The sequence below is a fragment of the Nyctibius grandis genome, chromosome 2, assembly GCF_013368605.1.
Source record: "Nyctibius grandis isolate bNycGra1 chromosome 2, bNycGra1.pri, whole genome shotgun sequence".
Taxonomy (NCBI): domain Eukaryota; kingdom Metazoa; phylum Chordata; class Aves; order Nyctibiiformes; family Nyctibiidae; genus Nyctibius; species Nyctibius grandis.
Window position 1 is genome coordinate 25468832 of NC_090659.1, and position 24957 is coordinate 25493788.

General features: G+C 44.7%; 1 protein-coding gene across 1 annotated transcript in view; it reads left to right on the plus strand.

Moving 5' to 3' along the window:
- Positions 1-246: 246 nt before the first annotated feature.
- Positions 247-24957, plus strand: part of AGPAT3 (1-acylglycerol-3-phosphate O-acyltransferase 3) — a 94510-nt gene continuing 69799 nt past the window's right edge. Inside the window, exon 1 of the mRNA XM_068420822.1 lies at positions 247-413. The gene's annotated coding sequence lies outside the window, so the exon portion shown is untranslated. The remainder of the gene's footprint in view (positions 414-24957) is intronic.

A 24957-nucleotide genomic window follows, 5' to 3' on the forward strand; every position in this document is an offset into this window, starting at 1 on the left:
GCGGGGCGGGGCGGGGCGGGGCCGGGCGGGAGGAGCGGCGGCCGCTGTCGCCCCCGCTATCTGACCCGACCTTCCCCCTCTCCGCCGTCCCCCGCCGCCCGGCTCTCCTGCCCCCAGCGGCCCGGGAGGAACTGAACCATCGCTGCACAGGAAGTAGCGGTTGCGGGGAGCAGCGGCGGCGACAGCTGGGGCTGCCGCACTCAATGAGCGAGGCTCCCGCTGCCGCCCGCCGCGCTCGCCCCTTCCCCGCCTCCCGAGGGCAGCGGCGCCGAGCCAGCCCGCTGCTGCCGCCGGGGGGGCACCGCGGACAGCAGCAGGCGGAGGCGGGCAAGGCCGCCCGCCCCGGGGCTGGAGGCTGAGGCGGGCAGAGGCAGCTCCGGCTCTTCCCGAGGAGGCGGCGGCAGGGTCTGCAGGTTGGTGCCGCTCGCCAGCGAGGCACGGGTGTCGGGCTGCGGGGGGAAGGCGGGCGGCGCACCCTTCCCGCACCGTGCCGCGCCGTGCCGGTCCCTCCGCGGCCGGGGCAGCGCCCCGCCGCCTCGGCGCTCCCGCATACTGCCGGCGCGGGCGGTGGCGGCGGCTCAGCCGGGCGCCCCTCACGGAAGGCCCCAGCGCGCCGCCCCCCGCTGCGGCGGCGACAGGAGGAGCGCGCCGGGCCCGGCTCGGTCCGGCGGCCGCGGTGCTGGTGCCACCGGCAGGCGCAGCCCTTTGTGCGCCGGCGGCAGCGGGGGACTGCCGGGCCGGGCCCGGCGGTGGGGGATACCCGGGGGGATGGCGGCGGTGCGGCGCCGGGAAGGGCACAATGGTCCCCGCGGCGCGGCCGGGCCCCGGCTGAAATGCATCCCCCACTCCCGGGGTGAGATGGACGCTCTCCCGGGGGGTGCGGAGTGAAGGAGGCGCAAGCTGGCGGCTCGCAGCTGGGAGGGTGGCAGCAGGGCTCTCCGCCGAGCGTGAGGGGAGGGTGGGAGGAAGGATGAGCGAAAAGTGGGAGAGCGGCTTAAAACAAAAAGAATTGAAGGAAAGCGTGTTTGGGAAGAGCCAGGCTGTACCTGGGTGCACGGCTTGCGAGGGCAAAATGGAGAAGAGCAAACCCTATTGATCTGAGAGTGGCAACCGAATAGGATGCTGTTGTGCTTGGACGCTGTTCAGATGATGCTGATGAGTTTAATAAGCTGCTAACCTAACGTGTAGGCATCTAAATCAATCAGCACATTGATTATCCCCTTATAGCTTTTAATACGCTGTATTCTAAGGGAACTTTTGTGTTGAGACTGTTACCTATTTGAAGCCACACTTGTGTATTCTTCCCCTCCATTTTTTTTCCCTGTTTTAATCTTCATCTCCCCTCCTTGATTAGGCAGAGAGCAGGTGCGGAACAAGAAAGGAAAGTGGCAGAGTTTGCAGTAATCTTGCTGCCTCTCCTTCAAAGCAATAATAATCTCATTAGCTCGTCGTGTTATCAAACTCATTAATTTCAAGTCCAAAATAAACTTCATGGCCTTTGCCCCTCTCCCGCTCTAAGGGAGATAAGCTGGAGTCCAGGACCGCATGTTCGCCATCAGTGAATTGCTGATACGTACAAGCATGTTTGGGAGTAAAGCGGTAAGCTCTCCACTTGTCTTGGCAATGTTTCTTTCACGGTGATGCTCTTCACTTGAGGCTCTGTGCTTGAACTACAAGTCGTTTGGGTGCAGTTCAACATAATCACAGATAGGTATGTGTATTTGTTTTTTCAAGTTTGATTCTACAAGCAGTAAAACCCGTAAGGTTTCTATTCATTTTCTTTCAAGACTGCAGCTGTATATGAGACGCATTTGTTTTTGTAACCTGCAGTGAACTTGCTTTGCTGCGGTGAGCGTTGGGCTGTTACAGACCTCCTTGTGCCTGAGCAGTTCTGTCCCTTGGATTTTAAACATAAATATTCTGGTCTTCCCTGTAACTTTCACAGGAGCCTTGGCTCTTGGTTCCCTTCTGTGTACTCTAGTTTTCTTCTGCTTCACATCTATTGTTACTGAGCCTTTGCGATTAAAATTATGTGCGTTACATTCAGTACCTTTATTCAGCCTTTTTTAAGGGCAATTTTATGTACTCTAAGAAAGTCATGTTATACCTTTCTCTCTTAATTCCCACCTTCACCTCTCTACTCCTATATGCACACTGAATTGGAGAAAGCAGGATAGAGAGCAGTTGATCTCCAAATGTAGCCTGAATTCCACAAGCACAGGAAAAACACCTGACCCCATTGTCCCTGCTGAGCACAATTAAAACGGCAGGACCACTTATGAAAAGTTTTTACTGCAGTTTAACAACACGTTGCAGATGGCTCATTTGAGGTGCGCAAGTTGTACCTGACAAGGGCTGAAATCAGAATGAGCTTTAGCTGAGGTAATGTTGGACAGAAATAAGGGTGCTGTTTCCTCTTCCCAGGGTGATTTCTTTGCTCTCTGAAGAGATGCATTAACAAACAGGACAAAATTCCACTTACAGGGAACTTTACTAGCACAAAGTGTATGTTCTTTTTCCAGCCAAAGCTTTCTGCCCTGCGTTAATCTTCTTACAAAATGAAACTATTGCATAGTCCTGTGCTGGCTTCATTTTTTTTTTTTCTTTCTGCCTCTGTTTGCAGAAAGATGCATTGTTTTCAATTCCTGAATGGTGTTTTGTTTACTTACAAGAACTATTACGGAATAATTGGATTTGAGGCTTGCATTTTGTGGGGAACCAGTATGAATAAAGTATTGCTGTTAACTGTAATGAGTTCACCTATACTAAATTTATGATAGCAATAAATTATGGTATGCTGCTTCTACGCTTTATGTAAATAACCCAAAGAAAGGTTGCATTCAGCCTTGCTCCTTTGGCTTATGAGAAAGTAATTCTTGATGGGAATGGCCAAGATACTGACAAAGAAACGTAATTATAATCTGTAATGGCTAAAAATGTCCTGTTCTTTCAGTGGGTTTTTTTAGTGTTAATACTGAGTGTTGGCGCATGCGTATTAGTCTGTTTATAGTCAGTGCCTGAACAAAGAACAGGTGACTAGGCAATTGGTACCTTGGGTATTACAAGATAAAGAACAAAAGAAATGACAAAAAGCAAAGGGAACTCAAAATTTCATTGTATCTTAGACTGTTCCAATACCTTCTGGTGTTGAACCCATAGTAATAAGGATTCTCTGTCTACGCTTACGTTTCAGGCTAATACCAGGGACCTTTAGCTTGTGGGTAGCTCTTAATATGTAATCGATACCATCTTTCTAAGTAAAACTAAAAGGAAGGGAATGGAGAGGCATTAGAAAGCGTTATCCAAATTTCTTGTTTGCCTATGATATTAACCAACATGAAAAGAGGAAAAAAAAATACTAATCCTAAGGCCTCTGCTGCTTGATGAGGATACTCTTAAATGTGTTACACAAAAACCAATATGCCATGTGATGTGTGATCATATCGGAATTCCAGGAGTGAGCAAGCACCTAATTTGGGGACCGATTATTGCTAGGACACAGGCACCTATAGGTAAAATCAAGATACTCTAGGAAGTGTTTAATTTGCTGGTGCGCCAAACCAATAATGTTTAATTAGCTGGTGCACCAAACTGGTAATCTGTGTTTCCTGTTTTGGTTTATTAATTGCTGAAGTCCAAATTTCACATTGTTAAAAAAGAAACAAACCCTTGCTTACGTGTTTTTTTTTTATTGCTTCTAAAATGAGTGGGTACTTGTGATTTACCTGTAAAATTTCCTTGTGCCTCTGAGTCTGGACACATTTAGGAGTGTGCAAGACATGACAGTGATGAGAAGCTGGGCATTTACAGCTGTAACACACAAGTCATAGCAAAAATGAAAGAAATGCTTGTCTTTTGTAAAGACCAATCTACAAGTGCTGCCTTTGGAGCCAGTCCTTCACAACAGCACCTCCTTCTGCTATGTCTTTACCAGAGCTGTCTAACCTTGCATGGGAGAGACGGTGTAACTGTGCAGTTTAGTAGACGGTACACTCATCTTGGGAAGCAGGAGGCTTGGGTTCTTCTCCTTGGCCAGATGAGTGTTCAGTGTTGTAAAAAGGCACCAAGAGCCACAGGAACTCTCTTTCTGTCTGTAAACCCATGCAAAACCCAAACAGTTTTAGGAGGAGAGTATAGTGACCAGCTGTGCCAGGGTACCTTGGTGCATTACCAAGGAAGTGCTGGGTGGAGGTTATGATACCTTCCAGGGCAAAGGCAAGGAAAGCTATATCAAAACGATGTACAGCTCAGACTACATGAGGATGCTGCCCATCAGTCTCACCTTTCTGTTTCATGCCTGTTCTATGAGAGGGTCAGCATGGTCTCGGCACCCTGAACTTTCCCCTAAAGTTGTTGATCTCTTACCTGACATAAATCTGGGGAAAGCTGAGATTGATGGTCTAGAGAACAAGTCTTATGAGGAGCAGCTGAGGTAACTGAGGTTGTTTAGCCTGGAGAAGAGGAGGCTCAGGGGAGACCTTATTGCTGTATACAAGTACCTGAAAGGAGGTTGTAGTGAGGAGGGTGTTAATCTCTTCTCCCTGGCAACAAGCGATAGAATGAGAGGGAATGTCCTCAGGTTGCACCAGGGGAGGTTTAGATTGGATATCAGGAAAAATTTCTTCGCAGAAAGGGTTATCAAGCACTGGAACAGGCTGCCCAGGGAAGTGGTGGAGCCACCATCCCTGGAGGTATTTAAAAGATGAGTAGATGTGGTGCTTAGGGACATGGTTTAGGGACATTGTTTAGCGGTTGACTTGATAGTGTTAGGTTAATGGTTGGACTTGATGATCTTAAAGGTCCTTTCCAACCAAGACGATTCTGTGATCTCCTTGCTGGGTATTGCTAATCAGCCCAGCTGCTCATGTTGCTTTTTTGTGTCCCCCTTCTTTGCTATTCTCAGGCATGCAACTTGCTTCATGTATTGTGTAGGGAGAACAGGCATGTAATTTTGGGCTGCCACTTCCCCTGGGAATCGGGGAACTTGGGACCTAGGCTCTGTGAGGCTTGCTACTGCAATGCTGCATTTTTTGTGCACCCGTAGGCGCCAGTTCCTTGGTTGAGAGCTAGGATGAAATAAGAGAAGAAACTTTGTCTCATCTTGGATGGGGAATGAAAGCCTGTATACTGGCTAGTCCTAATACTGTTTTTTATCTTGCAGTAGTATCAATAATGTGGTGTTTGCTTTCCAAACAAAAGATGTGGTCTGTGTTCCAAAAAGTTTAAAGATCCTTTGAAGCTCTGTGTAGTGGAAATGGTAGTTCCCTCAGCCAGATTGGTCTTCACCCTGGGTGCAACCTTGTTGCCTAACTGTGATTACCGCTGTAGTTTGAGACTGCTCAGAAAAAAAATACTTATCCTCGAAGTAGGTGTTGAGCTCCCTGTGTTTTATGAGAATGAAAGGGCATACTGATTCCTTATACCTTTGGAGTGAAATGGTAGAAATTTTCTTTACAGAAGAGGTGGATCCGAGTGTATGAGAGAACATTTAGAATCCAACGCCTCCTGTGTATTTGCTTATTCATGGCAAAAGAGCTATTTAAAACCTTTACAATGTTTCTGCATCAGTGTTAAGAGCTCTTTAATGGTCAGACTAAGCGGTATGACATTGGCCTCTTTCTGTGTGTAGCACCTCTTCTCTATGCAGACAGGCTTTCTCATTTGCTGTAAAGGAAATGAGATTTCAGTGAAACTTTTAGTTGCCCCCCCTTTTTTTTTTTTTCCCTCCTCTGTTGTTGTTCTTGTGTGTTAGCATTACTTAGGTAATTATAGTGTGCTTATTAGGAGCCCTGACAGCCTAAAATGAGTTCTTTGTCAAAAATGCAGTGTTTCCCTTAATTAAGAAAGACTAGAAACAGCACCTGAATCTATTAATTAAATAGTCAAAATTGATATTTATTTAGGATATATTAACAAGCAAACCAAAATACATTTCTGACTAAAGTGTTGCCCAGAGTAAATGAGCTTCTGTGAGGCTTTCTTCTGGAGAATAATATATTAGGGCTGCAACTGTCACATATGCACGGTTATGCAAAATTCATGTGAGATCTTTCCAAATTCTATGGTACTCAGAACAATAGCCACTATTTCTTTTTCAAAGCTCTTCAGAGATGTTGAATAATCCTTGTGACAACCCTATGAAATGAGTATTGTAGTGATTTTTTTATGGATGGCAAAACAATTAATTGGCATTGTCTTCAGCAGTACGGCGAAAGTGGGATTTTCAAAGTGCCTGTGGCTTGGCCCACCGCTAAAGCTTGCTATTATGGGAGCAAGGGGTGGGTGAGCAATGTCTTTCTGCCTCTTCTAGCTGTACCTGTGCCAATGAAAACATTTAGCAGATGCAGTGGTCGTCAGCATGCAGGCGCGTACATCAGGCTGGACCCTATGTGTCCTCACAAAGGATGAATTTAGCTTGTTCTAAATTTTCTGCCCATGTTACTGGCATCACTTCTTGGAGGAGAGATGTGCGGAGTTGTTGGCTGTGCTGGTGCCTGTAAAGTTTGTCTGTGTGTGAAAACTGGGCTTCTCAGACTGACTTCAGAGTACAAGTTTGCTCATTTGTGGGTGAGGTCCTGGTTGAACTCTTCCTGCTGGGCTCTTGCCAGGCTGGGCTTGCTCGGGGTTATGAGTTGCCTTGAGGTTGAGCTCCTAACTCCCTTTGATCCAAAAAGACTGAAGACCCAGCTGTTTCCTCTGCTACGTGAACACTGGTGGTATCTGCAAGGTGAAGGTGTGGATAACCGGGATGTAAGTTCCCATTTGGGTCAGAGCAGCGTTGCAGCTTTCCTGCGCAGCCTGGCTTTGGCTGCTGAGATACGTGTCTCTCTTCTTCTCCTCCACCAGCGCTGCTTGCTGCCCTTCCAGGAGTTATAAATGCCACAGCAGATGGCTTGGGGAGACAGTGCCTGTAATTACAGTTGCAAGATTTGACTAAGCTTGACTCTGTACAAAGAACGCTTGGAGATTCGATTCCCTGGAGATTTGAAGTTGTTGGTACTTCAAATGCAGATTTGGCCTTTTCAGGGGAACATGATGGTGGAAATGTGTGCGTTATGTGCTGGTTCAAAAACAGCCTGTCTTTCCTCTTAACATAATTCACATGATGGTTTAGTGTTACCAGTTTTTAGTCTTCTCCTGCTGGGTCAGCTTTCAGGCTCCTGGTAGTATTATAGGCTAGACTGCTCATGGACTCAAATTTTGCTAACGGCTGACACACCATTAAGTAACACAAGTATTATCAGTTTATTTGGTAAAGGTAGATTTTTAAACCCATGGGCCTGACTGGTAGACTTCGTCAAGTTTCAGTATGAATGCTGTTCTTCCTCCCGGCTGAGTAGAGACGCACAGCTGTACAGTTGACCCATGCATCTTTAATGCCCAATGCAAGTGTTTGACTCCCAGTTGTGATTCATTGATCCAATGTTATGCTGCAGAGTGTGTACTTTTCCGTGGGCCACCTCACTCCAAATGCCTTCCTGTAGTCTTGGGCTCCATACCAGCGTGTCTGAGATCAACTTCTCCTCTTGCATCCATCAGATGCCTGTGGCCCTTAGATTATTAGCCATATAGACATCCTCTGCTTTAAGTTTGAGTTGCAAAAGGGCTGAAACCAAAGGAAAAGAAAAGTTTTAATTTCTTCAGTGCGGTGACGATGCTGTGACCCAAACTGCCCGGGCCTGCTGAGCAGTGTTGGTTTTCCTTCCGGTGGTCACAGCAGAGGGTGACGCCTCTGGTTCCTCAGACAGCTTCATGGGGTTGCTCACGGTACAGAGGGCTGGAGCCCTTCTCTTCCTAGGGAGCATGAGGCTCTCATCTCTATTTCAAGGATTTTTAAAATTCACTTTGCCTGTGAAGTAAAGGCTTTGCCTGTACAGTAAATTTGGCTAAAACTATAAGCAGCAGTGGGAATTCGGGCCAGATTCCAGATCCTTACTGACTCCCCTCCCCCCCCCCCCATTTCCAGTGAAGTATCCTCATCACTGGGATCGTGGGATCAAGGTGGTTCTTGGCATTTTGTGTTTTGAGGTTTTAATCTTGTCTTTTGCTTTCCTGGCCAACTAAATCTTGACTTCCTGGCCAACCCACAGCCAGCTTTCCTTCAAGGGACAGAGTGCCATGCCTTTTAGTGGTCTCTGCTCCTAAGTAACTCTTCTGAACCTTGTAAATGTTTTTCATGTTGAATTTGTGTGTGATATCACTCTTATCTGTGGAGAGCACAACTCTTTGAAAATAGATGTTTCATATATAGCTAGCACTGCAGCAAGGATGTTTACATGATTGAGATGGCTTAATCTGAAATATGATGTACTTTGAGTACTTTAGTCTGCTTTTTGTCCTCTCAAGTTGAATTGTTTTTGATGGTGGAAACTGAACTGGCTAGCTTAGCTCTCCAGTTGCATTTTTCACCAATGTCTTTCTGTGATGGTACATGACCTGTTGCTGCCAAATGCTGCTGGATTAATTTCAAGCTTTCCTGCCCAAATACTGGTCAGAAAACACTCAACAAGCCCACTCCCTCTGCCCATTCTGAAAGGACTGAGTTTGCATTCATTTACTAACAACCTTACAGCGGTGTGTCTTAAGCTGAACTCTGAAGGCAGTGGCACTAATTCTACCTCAAGAAGTGCCTTGGGTGCAAATCACTAGACGCTGGGAGGTTAGGTGGCAGCAGGGTTGCAATACGCTTGCCCTGGTCCTCTGCTCTTCCCTGGCCATCATTTACTGGCCACTGCTGGGGACGTGTCGTGAGATGGGCTGGATCTTGGCTCTGACCTGGTATAGACATGCTTGTTTGCTGCTTGGGTCCTGCTCAGTCCTAGAAGAGGCATTCACCCTTGCATTTGAAATTAAAACTTTGGTTAAAAATGGCATTGCTTCAGCTTGGCTGTGGCAGCTGTAACCATGGCTGTGAACTGAGGACCATAACTTCATTAATGGGAAATGTTTTGAGCATAGTCTTAGAATGAAGATGTCTGTTAAACATATGTGTATACTTACACTATTAGATGTGCACTGCTAGCAAGCTCTCCTGGATGCAGCTGTGCCTGTACAGAAGCCCTCTTTATGGTACTTTTCTTTTTTAATTTACAAGTTGCTAGCAAAAGCTTATCAATAAGGAAGGAAGCTTTACTGGCTGAACAGCTTTATTTTAGTCTAACTGTGTACTATAGAATTTTTACAGTATATGCCAGTATATTGCTGGAGTAGTATATTGTCTTTTCAGTAGCAATATTATGCTGGAAACAGAGAGCTAACCAAAAAGTGGTGGTGACATTAAAGGGAATTTCATGTAGTAGCTCGGAAAGTAGAATTTGTAGCTTTCCAGGATCCAAAGGTATCATTAGCTTTACTGGAAAAAACCTGTTTCCTTGTTTTGCTGTTTACCTGATGAAATGGCATTCACAGCATCATCTTGGTTATATTTCACAGTAAAAGCCAAATATCTATTTGTGTTCGTCATAACTGAAATAACAGGATCTGCTGTATGCAGCCCACTATGAGCCTTACCTCTTTCAGGTAATGTGCCTGTACCTTTCTTTACAGCAAAAGGAAGTGGTATAATCCTTTTCTTTCTTTCTCTTGCATTGTTTTTTTTTCTGTCATTTTGTTTAATATCCTAAATCTTAAACATTTTCTACAAATGCAGGCATCCGGCATTTGTCAAGCACCCATAGGGTAGGTCTAGTCTGAAGGTTGAACCTTTGGTTTTCTTCCAAGGCATTACAGGTGGAAAGGCAATACTTTACGTTCATCTGCACTAATTCTGTCGAAACCAAATCAAAAGCTGTCTTGATGGATCCCAAAGGAAGCTATGAACTACCAGGAGGGGTTATCTATCGATAACTTGGCTTGCTGGGCCTGAGAAATGCAGAGGATGTGTTTTTATATGAGGGAAACAGGCAGAAGCTTTACCACACTTGGTGTTGGGTTTGACATTAGCACTGGTTGCTTTTCACACCCGCTGCTGCTGCTGTGAAGGAAGGCACATCCATTGGGGACATGATCAGGTTTATAATGGCAGAGTGAAGACTTATTTTTCAGTAAAGGAATATCCAAAAAGAATGTGGGTTTCCAATTGGTTTAATGTGCATTTCCTTAGTTGGTTTATTTTAGTAAAACTTTGCCTAGATGGCTTTTTAAATTGAATATTTAAACAAGTTGAAAGCAGACATTTTACTGTCTCGCTTTAATTTGTCCTGATACGTGGTTTAGCATAATTATATTTTAATGTCCTTTTTTAAAATATGGTGCCTTCATCCTCCTGACCCTCCTCCTTCAAGAAAAAGTGAATTTAATTTGTTTGGAGAGAAATGGCTACTGTATTGCTGCTCTGTGACAAGGAGGCCTGTGGGAGGGGTGGGCTTGGTGCAAAAATTACTGGCTTTTAAAGTGATGGGTTCAGGCCAAAAAGCTTTAAGAATGGTCTGAAGCGTACTGTGGCATTTGTAAGCTCCCTTTCTGAACCTCATGAATTCAGTTCTAGATACAAACCTTACAGCATTACGCAGGTGCTTTGGTTTTACTGGGTGACCTAAAATAGAATCATAGAATGGTTTGGGTTGGCCGGGACCTTAAAGATCATCTAGTTCCAACCCCCCTGCCACAGGCAGGGACACCTTCCGCTAGACCAGGTTGCTCAAAGCCCCATCCAACCTGGCCTTGAACACTGCCAGGGACGGGGCATCCACAGCTTCTCTGGGCAACCTGTTCCAGTGTCTCACCGCCCTCACAGTAAAGAATTTCTTTTTAATATCTACTGTAAATCTACGTTCTTTCATTTTAAAACCATTACCCCTCATCCTATCCATAACCAAAATAACCTATCCAAATAACCAACTTACAGCTTTCCTTTTTTTTTTGCCCGCTCCTCCAGCAGGCCTGTCCTTTTCTTCTTGATCTACATTAACTTTCCTGAGATCCGAGTCCCTAAAGAGGGAACGGAGCCATATTCTTGTGTGTTCAGGTTCCTACCTGATCCACCGTGGGGAATAGTGGAATAGTGGAGTACTCCTGGGTAGGAGCATTTTGTCACAGGGCAGATAAAACTGGCTGCTTATCTCCTGTCTACTTGGCTCCTTCCTCCTCCCCAGTGCCACAGGAATATCAACACTGAAAAAAGGTTGGCAGCATCTTTTCTAGTGGGACTGCAGTTTAGTCTGGAAGGGAGGAGTCTGTCTGCTGGTACTTTTAATCCCTCTTCTTGAATAAGATCAACCACAACAGCCTCAGTTTTTGGTGATATCATTGCCTACATTCATTTGTGCCTCTGTACTTATGCTGGAGTCTCTTCTTTAATGCTATTCATTAACACAGCTAGGTTGGCAAAGCATCTAAGGGAAGAGAAAGCCCTAGTCTTGCCTGTATTCCTACCAAATACCTGGTCTGATAATAGCCAAAAATGTAGTACTTCCACTTAGCAGTTTGCAAACCTGAATGTGAGTCAGTCTTATGTGGTTACAAAAAAAAAAACCCCAAACCCTCCCCTTCTCTATGACCCCAGAAGAAAAAAGCAAGTACGCTAGATGCGGATGCATACACGCTCCTGTGAAAGGATTCTTCCCAGCATGAGCTGGACTATGCATGCAACTGAAGGCATCACCTTTTGAGAAATACCTTTTCCTGAGGACAAAGCTGTAAGAACAATTGAGTGAAAAAATTCACAGGGATGTCTAGAAAACATTACCAAAAGGAAGGTTTACGGAATGAAGGTTGTTCTACGTAGAGAACATCTGAAAGCCTGCTGCAGAGAAGGGAGTGAACTGCTCTCCGTGCCTGCTGTAGAGAGGACAAGAAGTTATGGATTTAAGATGCAGAAGGGAGAGCTGGAAAGGTTTGGAAAAAGCTTTCTGTTGCCAAACTGGAGTTGTGAAATCTCTGTTGCTGGAAAGGACTCAAAAAGAAAAGATGCTGGCAGATGCCTGGGGGAAGGATGGGGGTTTGTTGCTCCTGCACTGGGGACTGGTGTGCTGGGTCCCTCGTGGGAAATGCACCCTTACGAGATGTGGGCAAGGGGCAGGGAGGAGCCAAAGAATGTAAGTTCTGGCCATCCCTGCTTGTCCCTTATGTTGCTGTTCAAAAAACGGGTGGGAGGGGGGTGGGGGCAAGAAATTAGTGTTTGTGGTGAAGAAGAGAAGTTAAAGGTGATGGAGAAGCTTAGCTGTCAAAGGTTGGGGACAGCTGGGTTAGGTGACCTCTTGAAATCCCCTTCAGCTGTGCACACTGTAATTTTATTTTGGTAGAGACTCATGCTGTAAGCCTGCTCAGCTCTAGGAGCTTCGCGTGCCGTGAATTCCAGCACAGGGCAACGCTGATCAATGTGTGCGTCAGACTGAATGACCTCAGGAAGGGTATTGGTATTTTAGCTTTTCTGACAAGGCGTCCTTTTAATTAGTGGCTGCTTCATATCTTCCACTTTAAGTATGTGAAAACAATTCACTTGCAGTCCACGTTTGTTCCATGCAGAAGGTGGAGCAAAGCCTTGAGGATGTTGACCTTAGAGATCAGCCTCAAAACTGGAGCCTGAACCCAGCTACCGCAAAGACAGTGCTGCTCGTTTCCTTTGGTTTGCTATTTTTCAGCCATTCTGCTCTTGGTGAGTTTCTGTGGCACGGAACTAATTCCTGACGACCAGCCAAAGTACCTTAGAGTCGCTCTGGCCAGAAGCAGTAACTACCAGCAATGCGTGGAGGGCACTAAACAAAAGCTGAAAGGCTGGGTAAACTCATTCAGAAGCTAGCTGGTATGTGCCCGCAGAATTTCAATGCAAACGCAAATTCTCTCCACAGCAGAGTACTGCTTGCCTTTTCGGTATTACAGCCATTGCACGAAGCTGGTGGGTGCTGAAGGAGTTTTGCAGAATGATAAGCAATGAATTAAAATCTGAGTCAAGTTCCTGGCTCCCTGTACTGGCGAATGCTTCACTAGCAAACATCAAAGATGAAGTACCAGAAAATTTATGGACTGTGATGGTCTGTCACTTTGTATGAACAGAAAAGAAATACCACCGAGCTTCCTGGAATGCTTTCTTTTATACATGGTATGCCTAAAATTGTTTGGCAGGACATATGGTCTTTGTATGTTGGTAAAACATGGGCGATCTAGGATGCTCCACACAAGGAACGTCTTGCTCTTTGAGTTCTTTCTCCAGCAATGGCCAGTGCCTAACCTTGGCAGTGCTGAACTGTCATCAACTGTGTTTGAAAAACTCATCAAAAGTGTGTATATCTTTAATATAAATGAGACACAACTTGCCTCCTTGTGACCACAAGGAACTTCAGTCTTCCTGTCGCTGACTATGGAGCGTGTGCCTACGTAGGAGAGACCGAACTAAGATAAATTGAGCCTCTTGAATGACTCAGTAGCTGTTGGGGAATTTGTAATGTGCTGCTTTGAAAATGCCATGTAATGCGCTGCTCTTAGGAGGGGGGAAGTCCTGCTGTGTTTCTGCCTTAATTCCAGAACAATGTTAAAATGGAATTCTGTACATTGGAAGCATTTGGGATGTTGCTGTTTGGTAAATAGACCCCATATCTCGGAAGACTCCATCTTTTGCAGATAATGTAATATTTGGAGTTCACAAATCTGACGTAATCTGGTGGAATTATACCTATGAGGGAGGATATAAACAGAGAAAGCCAGTACTTGTACTTTGCAATACGTGTTTGTTCTGGCTAGCCAGTGAGTCCTCATTAGCTATGTGCTTCTAAACACAAGGATAATTGTTAGACAAATTAAAAACCCACTGCAGTGATACAGGCCCTCTCTGCAGAGGTGTCTGTCCAACAGCAGCTGTATTTATGAGGTTCTAGTGGTGCCAAGCACATACAGCTTGGTTACAAAGTGGGAATTGTTTTCCCCACTGAGTTTTTTGCTTGACACTTTAGCTTGCAGATCTTTTGTAGAAGAGGATGGATCTTCTCAGGTGAATTTGTGCATCTCCAACTTATCTTGATCTCTTGGTGTAATTTTCTCTTGTTCACCTCCTCCTCTTCCTTGTTTCATCCCACTTACTGTGGGTTTTGTCAGGGCTTTTTTTTAAGCATTTGATTCAGTTGCCAAATTACAGTAACGAGCAGGTAAGTTTAATGCTGCATTACATGATAGATGAAGCAATTGTACTAGCAATGCTTGATTTTTGTGTATTTCATTTTTGTACTTCTAGTGTAATTAGATCAGGTTTTCTTTACTGTACCTCTAACCATTTTTCTTCTATACTAGACATATGTGGGGAGGGGAGGCGAAAGAGGAGGAGCATGAAGGGAGTGAAAAGGGCCTTTTAACTATTCCTGGGTTTTCTTGGATTTATGTTTACGTAAGCCTGTCTACCTGGGGTAAGGGCTGCAGTTCTCTCTTGAGTCCATCATGTAGATAGACAGAGTCCCTTCCAACTGAAACCATTCTGTGATTCTGTGTAACAGTAACCTGAAATCACAATTGGGTAGATGCTGCCATTATTTCAACTATGAATTAAGCTAGCGGGTTTTTGGAAAGGGTCTTGGCTGAAATAGAGGAGGGTGTGGGGGAAGATGCTGGAGGTGGGGGCTGTGCAGATTCATCAGTTGAACACGTCGCCTTCTGGGACCCTCCACTGCCTGCCTTGCTCTGACTTCCTACAGCACCTCTCTCTCCTGCCCTCCATTACTGCATCCTGGAATCTGTCTTTTAGACCCTGAATTTGCTCATTGTCAAACTTTGCTTCCTCCACCGTGTACTTGTGGGGTTGTTTCTGCTACTTCTTCCACCCTGTACCCTGCTGAGGCACTTCCCACTGCTTTATGAGCGGGTGAGAGGCTAGGACTCTTCTCCAGAGGGCTCTCACAGGCATTTAAGAGCCACTGCCCATATTTTAGGATGGCAATCTCTCTTATTTTTCTCGGGAGTCCTAGTTCGCTGCTTCAAGTCTGAATGGAATCCTAACTTATGTAGAGATCCTATCTTAAGACTTAGACAGATGTTAACTTAGCACAGAGAGCTTTGCGGTTCTTGCAATGGAAGTGATAGTTTCTGCATGTGGAGGGAGCTGTGTAAGCTCACTAAGGACCCTGGTTATATTGGCCAGTTCTTGACTGCAGCCTTTTTAGTTGTTTGGTGAGAGGCTATTTTGGGAAGACGGCTGTAATCAGGTCAAAAATGAAACTTCAGCCAAGGCTAATTTATTTTGTATGGGTATGTTTTGGTTGCTGGGCATTGCTCACAATAGAAGTTGGAAGAACTGAAGTGTTCAAACTAATTTTTACGAGTGATCTTTCCTGTTGGTGATGTGTGGCTTTCCTGACATGGTTTCATTTCAGATTCCTGAACACTAATTTCTGTTTTGTATTTTGTTTCTGTTTTGTATTTGTACTTTTGACTGTCTTAACAGAAATGCTTTGGTGAAAGTAATAAAGCCCAAAGGGGAACAAAAACATTTCCATTTGGCTTAGTGGTATTTTTTTTTCCTATAGATCAGCTATGGCTATGTTTTGTTTTGACCCCTTTCATTCCTAGTATGAATGTGAAATTTAAAGTCCTGCCAGTGAGCATAGTAAAGTTAATAAAACACTCGTGTAAGAGAAGGTGGAGTACTTGGAGTCTTAAGCCACGCTTATGTCACCTTTGTTCATGGTATCATGGTGGTTCCCATCAGTAATCGCGGTGGCCTTGGAGAACAGGATAGCAGCTCTATGCAGGTAGAAAATGCTTTCTGAAAAATGTGCGGATCAGGTAGTTAATGTCTATAGTTAATGTCTTTGATACCTAAAAACCATTTTTTTGAGTTCATAATGTATGCCCTTCCATGTTGGAGCTTGATTTTGCTCTTTTTTTAATAAAAAAGAGAAACCACAATCATCTTTCACAAAGTGATAGTGGGAAATAGTGTTGTAAATATATTGATGTCTTGTGAAAAGGCTGCTATCTTCTGTTTGCCTTCTGTGCAGCTCAGTTTTTGGCATTTGCTCTTCCTCTTGCAGTCACTATTCTCAAAAGTTTCTTCAGTTATTTGTCAGACCGATACCATGCAAAGTATTCCAAATATTTACTCTGAGAAAGCAGCTTTCTTTCCTGCACACTGGAATCGTGTGGCTGTCCACCAAATGAACTGGCTGTAAGGGGGTAGGATGGAGGGACTGGGCTGATTCTAAATCTGATTGTAATCTTGTCTGCTTTATTCAAAGCTGTAGAGACTAGTGGGGCGACTCAGGTGTCTGAACATCTAATGTCACTTTAGGCACTCTCGGGTATTCCTTCTGGCCTGGAGCCACCACTCTCAAAGGGTATCGTTTTCCCAGTGGTCTGGTGTCATATCTGCCAGTTCCACGTGGATGCTGTGGATGTATTTTGGAAACAGCCCATGTTTAGAAACCTAGATCTCTTCCATAATTGTTGGTAAGAATTTCAAGGAACATTTTTTTTTCTGCCTGTTAACGTAGAAGCCTTCATAGATAGACTTTTCCTCAAACCTCAGTTGTCTTTTCATCTCCCTGCCTCAGTGTTTATCTATGTGCTTAAAGCCAAAACCTTTAGGTGCCAGTGAACAAATACACGCATACGTCAGTGTGTGAATTCAGTTTGAGATTATTTGACTCGTGAAGATGTAATTTCATTGCTATAAGACTCTTTAAAATCACTCTGAAATGAAGATCTTGGAGTAATCTGTAATAAAGGAACATTCCACGGGTTCAATCAACATTGCAAAAATGCAGATGTGTAAGCATATGAATAGTGTGCCTTCAAAGATATATACTTATGGGATCGCAAGTGCTGTAAACCTTAGTGTTTTCATTGTTGTCGGGATCAAGATTTTTATTATGCATTAAATAGTTTCTAAGCAGCTGAGCAAAGTAGTGTCTGGTTGCTTGCTTTCTTCCCTGTTCCTGGCCAGTGTCATACGCATTTTAAAGAAATAGCATGCCTCTGCTGTGATGAAGGCAAAATGAGTAAGGTAGTGAATGGATTGGTATGGTGAGGGTTTTTTTTTCTCCTTAGTTTACCACTGTTTTTTAGTACAGTACTTCCAAACTAATAAATACATTGGAACACAATGTGATAGCTTTGTAATATGTCTGATGTTCTAAAGAAACAAGAAAACATCTCCAGAGGTTTCCAGCTTTGCAAAAATATTTGTCATGTGAAGAGCAGTCATTCCCTAACAAGTACTTGCATCTCTATGCTTTCCAATCCTCTGTTATTCATCAAAACACTCAGATATATGTTTAAGTCCTCTTGATTTCAAGATTCCCATGTGTCCTGAATGAAGCTGCTTTATAATTATTATCATTGTCATTCGTAAAGAGTATTTTGGACTTTGATAAAGGGGCCATAGTTGCAAAATCTTCTTAGAACAGAAAATGTGACAACCATCTTGAGCTGTGGAAAGAATGATTAGTGTGGATGTTAAGAGAAACTCCAGCCTCTGAAAAGCAGTCACATCAATGGTGCAAATTCAAGTAAAATTCATGGAGTCTCTGAATGTTGTTGATGTTGGTAGCTGAATGCCTAGCTGAAATGAAGGTGATGCAAGTTACTTGGTCACTAAGCATTTAGTTTTTATTAAAACTCCTTGTATGTAGGTGCATATAAATGGTTTACGTAGATTCAGTTGTTTATCATTTTGAGTAAGCACTTAATGTTTTAAATACCTTTCCAGGAGGGAAGACATACAATGGAAGGAGAGAAGGGTTTTTTAAAGTGTATATTCCTTTTCTCAATTTTTTTCCATGTCTTAAGAGAAAGAGAGGAGCATAGTTGGCTGTTTTTAAGAATCAAGCAATAGGCAGAGCTTTAAGCCTAGAAATAAATAATTAGAAACCTTCACCCGAGTTGCAATAACTCATGCCCATCTCTGTAGTAACCAGCACTTCAAATGATGTTTAATTGAGGTTATTGCACTGCTGAAAAGCAAACATCCTTTCCTTTGGAATGCATCAAATGCTGGTTGCAGTTTTCAAAAGGTGTTAACTGTGTGATTATTTTTACCTATTTTTCTTTGTCTAAAAATCAGCTAGTACTTTGTACGTGGGTCAAAAAATGTTCTATTCACCAGTATGTACATTGAAAAGCAAAAAGTCTTACTTATGAGAGCATGTTATAACATAATGAAATGGGTAAGTAATACTATAGCTTGTGCTTTCTGAACAGTTCAAATTGTGTTTGAGGATTGTAATCAAATGCTGCTTTGTGGCATAACAAACCACTGGCCGTGGGGCTGAGTATGTTTCTGGGGGGTGATGTAGCTTGGGTAGGAGGCAGCGGCAGAGCCTGCAGCGCTGTGGTCGGGGCTGGGCAGTGGGGCGGGACACTGGATTGAAAAACCAAGTGTGGCACCTAGTGAAATGCACTCATGAGAAATCATAACTGTTCCTTCTGACTGTAAAAAGCACTTAAAAAGAGAAACCTGCTCATACTGACTTGTGCTGGTCAGTAAAACCTGCTGAAGTCTATGACAATATTTCTCAAATTCACCTGCATGCGTGTCCTGGTTTGGCCTAAAACAAACCAATTTTCCTTTCAGTGATTTTTACTGTCAGCTAAGTTTCTTCTAAGTAACTGCACTTTCTGAAACCAGCTGCATGTTTTGCGGACAGTGTCTGCTTCTAGGACTGATAACGCTCGAAGTTTATAGTTATCACTGAGGCACCGGTAGGGATTAGGGATGTTATGCAGAAAGGCTCTTGCTGTACTTATTCTTAGAGAAACGAAGGGCACTGATAAATTCCTCACTGCTTACGAGCGAAGAGCCGAAGGGGGGTTGCACCTGCAGGGAGGAGCGGACAGGGCAGGTGACCCAAAATTGACCAGCGAAGGTATTCCATCCCATACACGTCATTATCTGTATAAAGTGGGGGGATCACAAGGGTCTCACCCCTTCTTCTGCTTCCCGCCCCCTTCTGCTATGGTCAGTGTCCGAAGAGGACTCTCTCCATTTTCCTGCTGCCCCCGATCCCGATCCCTGAATCCAGTTCCCGTCCGTCGTTGGGCCCAGCCTGGGCCTTCCTGGAGCCTGCCCTGCAGTGCCAGGGGTGACGGGAACAACATCGGGGGAGCTCGATCTTGGTTTTGTGTATATTTGTATATATTTAATTATTTCCATTATTATTATTATACTCTTTTTCATTATTTATAGTTTATTAAAACTGTTTTAACTTTCCAACCCATAAGTCTCTCTCCCTTTTCCCTTTCCCTTCTATGTATGAGCAGTGCCAGGGTTGGCCTCAGTGATCCAGAGGCCACTTGTGTGTTTGCTTTACCTGTGCACTTTACCCCGACTAAATCACTTTTCCAAATGGTACTAATATTTTAAGCAACGTGAGATTGCGGCTGGATCTCTCTGATATGGAAGGATGTCGGATATTGAGTTCAGATGTGAGTGGTGGGTGGGCACGTAAGGGTCAGTACATACTTGCCGTTCCCCTCCGGACATGCTCTGCACCAGCATGGGCTGGCACTAGCGATTTTAGCAATGCCTTCCTAATCTTTTGGCATACTAGCAGCGTGTGTGGCTGGACACAGCTGGCTGTAGCAGGGTGTGCAAACACACGAGCATCTGACCAGCTGTCTCTTGTGCTGGTGGTGCCGTGGGGTGCGTAGCTTCATGTAACGCCCATCTACAAGAAGGGTCAGAAGGACGATCCAGGGAACTATAGGCCTGTCAGCCTGACCTTGGTGCCAGGCAAGGTGATGGAACAGATCATCCTGAATGCCATTACACAGCACATGCAGGACAATCAGGGCATCGGGGCCAGCCAACATGGATTCATGAAAGGCAGGTCCTGCTCGACCAACCTGGTCTCCTTCTATGACCAAGTGACCCACTTAGTAGATGAGGGCAGGGCTGTGAATGTAGTCTATTTAGACTTCAGTAAGGCATTCGACACTGTCTCCCACAGCATCCTCCTAGACAAACTGGCTGCCCGGGGCTTGGATGGGTGGACTCTTAAATGGGTTAAAAACTGGCTGGATGGCCGAGCCCAGAGAGTGGTGGTGAATGGGGCAAAGTCCAACTGGCGGCCAGTCACTAGCGGTGTTTCCCAGGGCTCAGTTCTGGGGCCGGTGCTGTTCAATATCTTTATAGATGATCTAACGTAGGGATTGAGTGCACCCTCAGTACATTTGCAGATGACACCAAGCTGGGTGGGAGTGTCGATCTGCTGGAGGGTAGGACGGCCCTACAGAGGGATTTGGACAGGTTAGATAGATGGGCCGAGACCAACGGCATGAGGTTCGACAAGAACAAGTGCCGGGTCTTACACTTCAGCCACAACAACCCCATGCAGCGCTACAGGCTGGGGGAAGAGTGGTTAGAAAGCGGCCTGGCGGAAGGAGACTTGGGGGTGCTGATCGACAGCCGGCTAAACATGAGCCAGCAGTGTGCCCAGGTGGCCAAGGCGGCCAATGGCATCCTGGTCTCTATTAGGAATAGTGTAGCCAGCCGGTCTAGGGAAGTGATCGTCCCTCTCTACTCGGCACTGGTGAGGCCGCATCTTGAGTACTGTGTTCAGTTCTGGGCCCTGCACTTCAAGAAAGATGTTGAGGTGTTGGAGCGAGTCCAGGGGAGGGCGACCAAGCTGGTGAAGGGTCTGGAGGGTCTGTCCTACGAGGAACGGCTGAGGGAGCTGGGGTTGTTTAGCCTGGAGAAGAGGAGGCTCAGAGGTGACCTTATTGCAGTCTACAACTACCTGAAGGGAGGTTGTAGTGAAGTGGGAGTTGGCCTCTTCTCCCGGGCAACTAGCGATAGGACAAGAGGACACAGCCTCAAGCTTCGCCAGGGGAGGTTCAGGTTGGACATTAGGAAGAATTTCTTTACAGAAAGGGTTATTAGACATTGGAATGGGCTGCCCAAGGAGGTGGTGGAGTCACCATCTCTGGATGTGTTTAAGAAAAGAGTGGACATGGCACTTAGTGCCATGGTCTAGTTGACAGGGTGGTGTCAGGGCAACGGTTGGACTCGATGATCCCTGAGGTCTCTTCCAACCTGGCTGATTCTATGATTCTGTGATCTGCAAAAGAGCCCTAGCTTAAGGAGAATGCATGAACGTGGAGTTGGCCATCCCTTCGGGCCAGCGAGCCTGAGCAGCGTGAGGTTAAGTCTTGTGAGCTGTGTGAGGTGCAGGCCTAGGTCAAGTCAGGGAGGTTGCTCCTCTGGCTGCCTGTGCTTCGAGGCCCTGGCCCCATCTGGATAGTGTGTGGTTCCTCTGCCCCTGGAGCAGCAGTCCCTGTGGTGGGTCAGCCAGCAGCGCTTCTTATGGACCTCTCTGCAGGCCTATGCCTGTCTGCTTAGCAGCTTGCAGGTCTTTGGTGCTGCAGTATCACCTGTTATCTAGCAAGAGTGGTGCAACCTTATCTCTTAGTTTGCTAAAAGTGGGTTGGGATTTGATATTTTAAGGTGATGATTGTGCTGGGGGGTGGCAAGGTGAGGCTGGGAACTCGTAAAAGAAAAGCTGTAATGCCCCTAGATGTCTCCTCTGAAGAGTGTATGAGGTCTTAATCCACTTACCGCTGAATGCGCTATACTTAGGATGCTCTGGCAATGTGGAATTTTATTTTCCATGTGCCAGTAAATATTTTAACCTTTAATTCATATTGTTTTATGGGTTCCATATTCCTGAAACAGCAATCCTTTGAAATTTCTCATCCACTTAGGAAAAGTTGTCTTTATGTATCAGTTTCTGTTTCCCGTGAGGATAATAAGGAGACAGATTTTGCCTCCCATAATATGTGGAAATAAATGAATGTGATAGATGTAGAGAGGCATCTTGCCCTTTTTTTTTTTTTAGTTAATCTTTTAGTTTCTTAGTAGGGTAGGAAGCGGCTCTACTGTTCCGTTTTAGCCTCTTGTGGCACCTGGGAAATGAGAATGAGAGGAAACCTAACCTTATGCTTAGGCTGACAATGAGGTGTGAAAACAGGCTCCTGACATGTAGATGCCATTGACTCTTTCTTGAAGCTTAAAGGCAGACAATCTTACTGCAGGACTCAGATTTGTCAAATTGAAATAAAAATAAAAGTCTGGTTTCTCAGGATTTGACTGTTAATTTCTCTCTTTCCTTTGCCTTTCTTTGTATTTAGAAGTTTTATAGAGAGAAAGAAAAAAAAGTTAAAAACTGGCTTATTTGGACAATGTTAGTTTCTTATAGTCAAATATTGTGTTTTCTTTTTTTTTCTTTGATTTTAAAATTTTAAAGATCGTGCTGTGAAATTAATCTGAAAAGCAGCAGGTAGATTGAAAAGGAATACCCTTTTTAACACAAGGAATGGAGTTCCCAGGAGCAGAGCGACTGGAAGCAGGAGGAAGCGCACGTGCGAGAAGGCATAAATCTCTTCACGACTATGCTGCTTAACGCTTAAAAGCCTTTCTGCATGGGGTGTGAGCAACCTGCCAGCTGGAAGTTCTGGAAGAACCTCCCAGTTCTGGAAGAATTACTCCCCTTTCCTTGAGTCATTCTGGTGTCATTTGAGTATATCTATACATTAGCAAGGGGGTTTTTTTTCTCTCTCCTCCTGATACCTCCAGAGTGAACCCTGCTTGGGAGCACTTTGTGCAGTGTGGGGATCACTGATCTGATCCAGAGTAGTATTACATGAGTTGTAAAAAGGCTACTTGGGATTGATAAGGGGGAACATGTCTTTGAAGGTGGTTGTTGGGCTTTGGTTTTGTTTTTTTGTGTGTGTGTTTGTGTGTTGTATGTGGGGTTTTTTGTTTGTTTTTTTTTAAGTCTCCAAGTGGAAGAAGCTGTGTGGATGAAACAAATGTAGGTGAAAGCAAAAGGGGAAGTACACACCTCACCCTACCCCCTGTTTTTAATTTCCTAAGACTTTTAGGAGGCGTATTTTCCCTCAGAGTTAAGAGTTTTTGCCCAGGACTTTTTGTGTACGTGTATGATGCTGTGTGTATTTTCTGCCCTTTTTTGCCTAATGATAGTGCTCAGTTGCAGGAAGTATAAGCTTTTATGCAACGTTTATCCCTTTAGAAGTTTCTGTTGGTGTGTGTTGCTGGGTGTGATTTTTAGAGCAAAGATAGGAGTAAACTCGAACCTGATGAGGGAATTGATCCCTCTGTCTGCCTCCCTCAACAAGTTACCATCCCACGCCTAGCAGAGGTGAGAGAAGTGTGCCGTGCTGCCCTAAATAAACGTTCTTGCTGCCTTCAGAGAGGCTGATTGCTTTCATTGATAGAGCTGCAAGTGAGATAAACCAGCCTGCTTTAAAGCCTCTGTGGCTAATGAATTGGTCAGTACATTTTGATCTGTCCTATATAGCTTACCACCTCAGCTACCCTTGACTACAAAGATCTGAACTTACACCATTATGTGGAAACCCTTGTAATTTGGTTATTGTTATTTGATCCTGTAGTTGTTGCTTGAAGAAGTCAACAGAGAGAGCTCAGCTAGGTAGTCCCTTGCTTCCTGTGCTTTTGTGTATCGATACCTGGTGTCCTGGTGTCTCCTTTCCTTTTGCGTAGATCCCAATGCCCGCACGCATCTGATCCCCCATAGAGCTCGTGTCTGGGTAAAGTTTCACTGCTGTACCTTGTCACAGAGCTCGAAGTAAATAAACAATGGCTGTATTGATCAAGGCAGTGTGTGGAGGAATACAGTGGCTTTAAAAGAGCATCTGCTTCCACATTTCACTTGGACAGGGGATCACTAAGTGACAGGATTTGTCACCTGGAAGAATTAGGCTGTGCATGAGCGTGACTGGGGGCATGTTTCAGGTTTAGTTTTTCTGGTTTATTGTCATGTGGCATCGTGTACTGTCTGGACAGCAGAAAGCTGTTTGGAGTACCACATGGCAAGCTGGACCTGGGTTCTCTGATATATGGACCTGTGCACTTGAAAAACTAGCCCTTGAACTACTTATTGATCAAAGGAAACAGACGAAGTTGTCTTTTCCTTCACAGTCCCTCCTTGCCCCCTCTCCAGGCCCAGTCTCCTGCACAGAATTGGTTTCTCTTGTTCCGTTTCTTTCCTTCCTCCCATACATCTTCAACTAAAAAACCCAAAATAACTATGTATATCCTCTTACTTGCTCTTTTTTAGGCTGTTCTTACTCATTCTACTTCATTATGAGTATGCTTTCTTTGCTTCCCTCTATATCTTTTTCTGTACTTTCTCTTACTTTCTTTTCTTTCTCCAGATCCCTCACACACCCACCCCTTGGGTTCTTGGGTCACAAGCCAAAGGTAGAGGCTATAGGAATTATCCCAGGGTTAACCCTGTGTTTCATAAATCTGTACTCAAACTATAAGTTGCCTCCGAGAAAGACTTCCAGACTTGATTTAAAAATGTCTGGTCATGAAGACTATCCTGGTCTCCTGTAAGTTGTTTCAGTTTTTCATCTTTGCTGAAGTACATGGCTTGTGACCTGAATTTTTTAGTTTCATCCAGAAGCTGATGGCTCTTGTTTACCAAGCTTTAGTGTTCCAGCAGCTGAGATTTAATCTGCTGTAAAACTTGTTTCCATGCAGGGACTTAGACTGTGATTAAGTTTGTGGTTTTGGTGGTTTTTTTTTTTCCTTTAAACTAGAAACAGCTGTCCTTGTTGAGTCTCCTGCTGAAGGCTTGTTTTCTAGTGAATTTTGAAATTTTCTTAAATTGTTTGTGAAGCTCTTCCATGCACACTTTTCAGTCTGTTCATCCTTGAGCCTACTGAAGGCAGAACTGGACGTGGCGATATGGGTGCATGATGGTCCCATGTCCTGTTTGTATCAGCCCCTTGCTACAGCAAGGCCCTGTTTCTTCCTCCTGTTCCTCCCCGTGCTTCCTGACCACTACCTTGCATCTTCTGCATCTTTGTTGGCTCTCGTTTCTTCTCCTGCCTCTCCTATGGATTTTCCTTTACCTTGCTCTGTTTCCTCTTGCTCAAGGACTGTCCCAGCTTCTGATGATGCATTTGACTCCTCACCATTTCCCCAGGACCTAGTTTTTATACCTTTCGGGTAGAGGGACTGACTAGTCTGAAAGCCATTGAGCAAATACT